The following is an 8,301-nucleotide window of genomic DNA, read 5'->3' as shown; positions in this document are numbered from 1 at the left end:
ACCTTTTAGGTACTGCAAAATTCACTTAAGGTTTGCAACTGCATAAGCTAAAATATCTGGTCGATGATAAACTGTCAGGCTGCAGGGACGAAGCAATTTACCTATCAGTTTTCTGATAACTTGCTTGCATCTACAAAGGGATCTTCATCCTGTATTCCAATAGCCTTGTCATATTCCACACTTGTAAGCTTCTGATTGATTTCAAGTGGTGTTAAAGCTGGCTTTGCACCACTCAATCCCACTTCAGAAATCAGCTCTAAACTGTATTTCCTCTGATTAAGCAATATCCCATGATTAGATCTCACACTTAATTCAATCCTAAGAAATACTCAGTTCTCCAAGGTCCTTGAGTTTGAATTGTTGTATGCAGAACTGCTTTAGCTTCATTAATTAGATACCTTGTGCTCTCCAGTCAACAGCAAGTCATCATATAGATAAGGATGAATGACAATACTTCCAAATCTCTTAGTGAACATAGAATAGTCATGAGTGCTCTATGTAAAACTTGATCCCACCCAGTGCTTCTGTGAGTTTCAAGTTCCAACTGCCTAGATGCTTGCTGAGCCCCATATAGGGACTTATTTTAGCTTGCATACCTTCTGCTCCCCCCTACCTTTGAAAGCCTGTGGTAATTCCAATTAGACTTCTTTCAAATAAATCCCTTGAAGAAATGCTATTAAGACATCCATTTGGAATAAGGACCAATCCTTTGCAGCTGCAAGAGCTAATCACAGACCTAACAGTTTACCATCTTTACAACTTGTGAAAACTGTCTCATGATAGTGCCAACCCCTCTTGTTGATTGTATCCTTTTTCCACTAATCGTGCCTTGAACCTCTCAACTTCTCCATTTTTCTTGGTATTTTATTTTTGTACGACCCATTTGGATCCAATGGAGTTTTCCTGGTGGCAAGTCAACTACTTCCACCAGGTCTTATTATCTTCAAGTGTTTGTATCTCTGCTTCATTGCTGTGATCCATCTCTCATCTTCCACTGCTTCCTTAAAGTTACAAGGCTCCCTCAAAACTGAGAAAGCTGAACATATAGTTTTTATACTTTGAGGACATCCTTTCATATGATAGGAAGTTGAGATTGGGTAATTGCAATTTTGAAGGCTTCTTGCATCTGCAGCACATAGTCTCTTTCGCCAATATAGGTGGATTTCTTGCCCTCAGAGATTGTCTAGTTGGAGTGGTGAATTAGTGAGCTGAACATCCTCATTGACACCATTTGAGTAAGTGAATCGGCAGCTGTATTTAACACATCTCATTACAAGCAGCATCTTGCTTTTCACTTGACATGGATGTTCCTTCTAGATCAGTTATGTGTTGAGTGTTTCAGAATTCACTCTAAGGCTCCCAAACTCTGTTGAACTGTACTTATGTCTGCAAACAGGTGATGAAACCTGAAGTGCGCCCTGCTGGCAGTTCATCTGGTTGCCCCTGCACATTCAAGTGTTCAAAAAGAAACTAGAACTAAAAATCATTAGTTATAAATGAGTGTGTGTCATTTTCATAATGGAAATCGATTTTACCTAAAGGACACATCCTGTCACACCTCTCTTTTTTACTACACCCCCCGGAAGAGTGTAAAGGAGTTTTTCCACTTAAAGGACAATCGGAACGGGATTTATTATTAACATTCAGAGTCGCCACTGTGGGAGACTAATGGCGTCCCAAGTCATACGGTTGAATCCGCGGATCCGAGGGAAATTATGACTCTGTTAACAGTCCGCGAACCAGAACTCCGAGTAAGGAATTCTGTTAACCCGGGAGAAGGTATTAGGATTCCCGGGTTCCGTGGTTCTCGCACGGTCGTCAACTATTGTATTTGCTTTTATCTGATTTAAAAACATATTCTAACCTATGTGCCTTTATTTTAACCGCTTTTATTTTATGTCTTTTAATAAGAATTGCACAACTGTGAAAATGTATCTCGAACTACGTCACACCAGTGCACCTGTGGCTTTTGGACGCATTTCGACTCCGTCGAGAATTTAGATTTGGGTCACATAAATGTGCACCCGCAATTTAGGAATGGTAATATTACTAAAATACCGACGCCTAAAGTCAACTACCGCGTTTATTATATTTGGGAAGACCATGAAATTTGCTAAATGGTCCGCCGAGTTCTAAGCATTTTATATAGCATCTATTGAGGGCCCCGTGATTTTGCATTTTTATTGGCGAGGCTCCATCTCACTTTATTACTTAAAAGGCAAGACACCTAAGAGTAATCTATAATTTTTCTATCATGTATTGTCTCTAAAAGCAAAGGAAAGGCCCAATAATTAATTAATTATTTCTGTTACTAAACCATCATTGAAAGAATTACATCTAATATTAAAATTAAAGTGGCTTCGATATTAACATTCGTTGAAACAAGCAGCCCACAGCCGTAGCTGGGTTTCAAACAGCCCAAAGACGGACGCATGGCTTAACCTTGCAAAAAAGGGGAAGAGGCTGACCAACGTTGGCTTTTTAAACAGATTCAGGCCACGGACTGTCACAACAGAGGCTGTTACGTTTTGGGCTCCTGAATAGAGCCCGATCTTATACTGATGCTATTTGAATCTCAGCCGGTACTGGTTTTTTTAAACTTACAACAGCTCTAATATTTCTGGCCGGAGCCCAAGTTCAAAAGAATACAGGGCCCAACGTTTAAGTTTCACATATGAAACAAAGGTTGAGAAATGCAAACAATTCTAATCTACAGGCAATTAGCTACAACCCGTATAATTAACGAATCAACTACTAGTCAGTTTGCGAGGAACTAATACAAAAGCTTCCACATCTATATTCAAACCTTGAGCCCAAACGTATATCACTTATTTTAGAACTAACTACTGAAGCCCCACTGAAAAAACGATTACCAACCTGGATTTTAACAAGGATAGGAACCTATAGGTGATTTCAAGTCAATTTCCAATTTGTAAAAATACAGCTTCATGAGAAACCAAATTTTACTACACTAGGGCTACTATTTTAGAATATGAACACAGCGGGAAGTCCATTCTAAAGTCCTAGTAGCAGTCCACAGTATTTCATAATACATACGAAAATTGGTTCAATGAATCACTACATCGAAAGTCTAAACTGAGCAATAACAGTAAAATTCAGGTGCAAGCACTATATTCCTTTATCATTCATACTTCAAACTTGTAGTCTAACAGGTGAAGGCATCTCAGCATCATTTGAGCATAGAAATACCTGAAAGATAATCAAACAAAAGGAAGTCAGCGCAGTAACAACTCCAGCAGTAAATCAGAGAACTGAGTTTTAGAGACCCTCAGCCAAGCCAGAATCAATAAATGAGTATATAAGCAGACAGCCCAGAAAGTATTCAGTAGTTCAGGATAAAAACCAAGCAGAATCCACAGATCAACCCAAAATAGCACCAACTAGCCAGAAATGAACCCAGCACTAATACAACCAGTTAAAAACAACCAACACAATCACTCGAACTAGGCAAATCTATGCACATCTGACTCGAGAAAACTTGTAAATATCAATAGTCGAAGCAAAATCAGGTGAGTTCGAAGTATACCTAATTGTGATCCCTTAAACTCGAGCTAGAAAATTGGATTTAATGACTGGATGAGTCATGAAGTGACGCACTAAGGAAAAATTAAAATGAAACAGTAAATTTTTTTTTGATTTTTCTGTTGTTTTTCTGGGAATTTGAGAAGACTAAGATCTAAGAGAGTTGGATTTTCAAATTTCAGATCTGAACTTGTGAGGATCCGGGAGAATTTTTAGAGGTTCAAAACTTGTGAAATCAAGGCAAATGAATGCCTATTTATAGTGAACTTAGGTCCAATTTCAGATTTTCCCTTTGTACCCCTTTGGTCCCCTATTTTTAATTCTATTTTTTATCCTTTATATTTCTGACTTGTCACAACAAGTAACTACCCTAAGTTTACTGAAATCTGCACATATAGGCCATCCTAGAAGGTTTGTACCCATTACAATTCCTATTCTATCCTTACCTTAGTTTTTGATTTTACCATCTTAATGAAACTATCCTACTTTTTCATGCCTAACACTACCCTTTGAACCCTCTTGGAATTACTGAGCTGAACCAGACCATTCCCCTATTACCTCTATTTAGAATCTGACTATAGTTAAATAAACTACTACTCTAATTTCGAGTTTAAACCAAACATTAACCATTTAGCTAATGAAACTAAATGAATTAACCCGTGGCATTTACTAATTAAACCCACGCCGGACTGAATTTAACTAACACAAAAACTAACAAATCACATAACTAACAAAAATAAGGATCAAACAACACCTTAAACAGAATCAATTAACAAACAAAATCAAACAGCATACTTAGGCAAGCAAATTTCAGAATACCGTACATCTAAACAGGACTTGGAAAACATGTAACCTCAATTATTATTATGTATTAAAGAGAAAATAATCAGATAACAGAAGAATCGCTGTATTGAATTCAAAAAGACAACAAATCCTAAATTGACTATCGAGAAGAGATAAAAAGGAAACAATAGAAAGAAAACCAAGAGAACATTACCTGAGGAGCCTAACCGGACACTGGAAACTTGATTTCGAGCCCCCGGAATAACATAATCATTTCGTTCTTTTCCAAAATAACGAAAACTGTTATTTTAGAAACTCAAATCCAATATGGATACAAGAAATTAGCCAAGCTCGAACCAATCGAATTTTAGGGTTCTGCCCGTCCCTAAGATTTTGAAAATTCGAGCATATACAAGGAGATTCGAGGAAAACCAGTTGGAGATTAGGGATGAAGGAGTGGAGGCGAGTCTATGGTGTCTCATGGGGTGGGGTTTGCACGCCGGCGCCGCCGTGCACGGTGGTGGCGGCGCCTAGGGTTTGGCATATTTGAGGCATTCCAGGAGTGTTTCGATGAAAACCAATGGCAGACATGGAAAGAGGAGGGAAGGAGGATCTAGTGGTGTAAATTTTGGATGATTTGGACGCCGGCCGCCGCCGTGAGGCGATTTCCGGTGGCGGCGTAGGGCGGAGCCGGCGAGGGATAGTGGGAGGTACGAGGAAGGAAGAGTTTGTCCTCTGAATCTCTGAAGGGGTTACGACATTTTTATCCAAACTCCATAATTGAACCTGGACCGTTGGATTAACGGCGGATGAATGGCTAGAGATTTAATTGGGCGCTTACTAATTCAAACGACGTAGTATCAATTCTAATACTACGTCGTTTAATTGGTCATCAGGGGCAGGGTCATGTGGACCGGGTAGGGCGATTGGGCTGGGCAATTGAAACGGATTTGGGACACTTAGGGTCGTCTATCCGCCTTCCTCTTCTCGCCAAGTCTGCTTTGAAGCATAAGTCAGGGCTGACCGGGCTGGATGCTGCGCTGGGATACCCACATTACCAAACATTAGAGCAGGCCGAGGGCTCCTCATTCTCTCTAGTCTCCCATTCCTCTAATAGAGAGCGATTCTACCACCTGCCAATAGATGGGACAATCACAGCCTCCTAACTCCCAAGCCATGCTGGAACTCAATATCATGTTTGAGGCCCTCAATGAACTATTGGACTGCTCTCTAACAGTAGCGACCAAAGCAAGGTGCATGGTTTGGAAAAATCACTGAATCTAATTCGACGTACTCGAAACTAACATAGTGCCCTAGCACAGCTACTCAAAACTTCACGCGCTATGCATCTCGAAGGGTCCTGAGGGACAAACATCTCTCAGGACATCTCTGAAAACCTGAGCCCATGAAAGTGAAGCGTATCGCCGGGTAATACCACTCATACGCTCGCCACCACTGTACATGCCACTTTGTCCCCCCCCTTTAAGCTGGAACATAGTAAGCAACCCTTCGTCTCCAAATACCCCGTGTGTAGAGAATGTGTGGACTCTTTAGAAAAGCCATGTGCACCCTCTGAAGCCAACCACTGAAAGTAGGAGGGTGATACTTTTAAAACTCGCAAGTCTAAGCCTGTTCTTTCCTGAGATGTTTTGCCCTAACCAGGACTGTCAGGACTCAGGCTGTGTCACCGTGCCACCTAGAACCTGACCAACATGACTCGCTATCTAGAGTATGGCAATGAAGATTCTGAGCTTCGTCCCCCAATCTGTGAAGTACTGGTGCAACTAGAATCCCCCCCCCTTAAGCAATATACCAAACATAACTCAAGAATTGTTGCCAAGTCCCTGAGTACGGGGGTAACAGCAGCGCCTCCGTACATGGTCCCCCAACCTGAGCTATCTGGGCTTCGGAAAGTCCGCGAACCAGAAATCCGAGTAAGGAATTCTGTTAACCTGGGAGAAGGTATTAGGCATTCCCGGGTTCCGTGGTTCTAGCACGGTCGCTCAACTGTTGTATTTGCTTTTATCTGATTTTACAACGTGTTCTAGCTTATTTGCTTTTAACAGTAAACCGCTTTTAGTTTATTTTTAATAAGAATTGCAACGCCGTAAAAATGTATCTCGAACCACGTCACACCAGTGCACCCGTGGCTTTTGACGCATTTCGACTTCTTTGAGATTTAGATTTGGGTCACATAAATGTGCACCCGTGTTTAGGAAGGTAATATTATTAAAATACGCGCCTAAAGCAACTACGCGTTTATTATCTCTGGGGAAAAACCGTGAAATTCGCTAGACGGTTCACCCGAATTCTAAGTATTTTATAGCATTTATGAGGGCCGCGCAATTTGCAGTTATTCGGCGAGGCTCGTCACATTTTAGTTTAGGGTCAATCCTAGAACAATCTACAATTCTCTACTCAATTTGTCTTTAAGAGTAAAAGAACTGCTAATCAGTTCAAAATTCTGAACTTGCTATTGGGCCTCGACGCCAGTTCCTGGACAGGAAGTCATTTGGGCCCAACATGGGCAAAGACAGGCCCAGAAGTTGGGCGTCTGGACCATGGTCGATTTCCAGGCACATATGAAACGGAGATGCCATAATTCAACTATGAACCATTTAAGAAGTTTGTCAGAACTCAAGCCGTTCGTGAACTGAACCAATTTTTCAGAGTATTCAGATCATTTTGAGACACCTACACTCTAGCTGCTTTTAATCCTTGACTTTGGATTAATGTATGACAGTAGCACAATTCAATTATGATTTCACTTAACCTTGCATACACATATCAACGACTCCAATAATCATGAACTAATTTTAACAATGCTGGAAACTGGAACTGCATCATACTACATTATACTAGTAGCACACATTAAACCCATACAAACTATTAACTACTGAACTCCACATATATGTACTCGACTCAAAAATTTACACATGAATTCCAAGATATTTCCTGTTTTGATTTTCAGCTAGCTTTTACCTCCAACAGTAAACTACACACAATGACACTAATCTATTGTGACTGATGAATACTCCTAGTCCAGCATCCAAAAAGTCCTTAAATCAAACAACTTAGAAAACGGTCCCAGTTTAAATACAGCAAACAACTACTTAAGAACATAACAAATTGTTAAAGTGCAGTCTCCCAGTAGGAATTGCGAATCAGTTTCATTTCATACTTTCCACAAGTAAAGCTACATCAAATGGAGTTTTAGTTGTGTACCTGGAATAGAAATAACAAGAGAAAGGTGGTCAGCAGTAGGGCAGTAGCTAACCAACAACAACAAATTCAGTTTCAACCCCAAAATGATGTCAACACACCCAGGACTAGATCACAGAATGATAAAATCCACCAGATGACCAAAATAACTTGACTGAACCCCAATCCGTACTTGAACTTAAACCAGGAAGTATTTTAACAGTAAATCAACCAGTAAACTGACCAAAGCAACTTGAATAAACCCAAAAGAGCTGGAAGTTGAACCCAGAAATACCCTCTGAAACTTCAGCAGTCAAAACACAAGGAATTTCAAGCCATTCTCCTCTTTAAACTAAACTAGAGACTCGAAATAGTTGTTCAAACTCGAAATTGATCTAAGGACTCAATGCAACAGTATTTTTTCTGGAATTTCTGTTGTTTTTGCTTGTTTTCTTTTTTTTTGGATTTTTGTTTTTGCTTGTTTCTTTAAAGTATTTTTTCTGGAATTTTTAGAGGTTCCAAACTTGTGAATCAAGGCAAATGAATACGTATTTATAGGTGAAGTTAGGTCCAATTTCAGATTTTTCCTTTACCCCATTGGTCCCTATTTTAATTCTATTTTTTATCCTTTATTTTCTGACTTGTCACACAAGTAACTACCCTAAGTTTACTGAAATCTGCACTATAGTCCATCCTAGAAGGTTCTATACCCATTACAATTCCTATTCTATCCTTACCTTAATTTTGATTTTACCAATCTTAATGAAACTACCC

The sequence above is a fragment of the Nicotiana attenuata genome, unplaced genomic scaffold, assembly GCF_001879085.1.
Source record: "Nicotiana attenuata strain UT unplaced genomic scaffold, NIATTr2, whole genome shotgun sequence".
NCBI lineage: Eukaryota > Viridiplantae > Streptophyta > Magnoliopsida > Solanales > Solanaceae > Nicotiana > Nicotiana attenuata.
Note: the sequence above shows the minus strand (reverse complement) of the source record.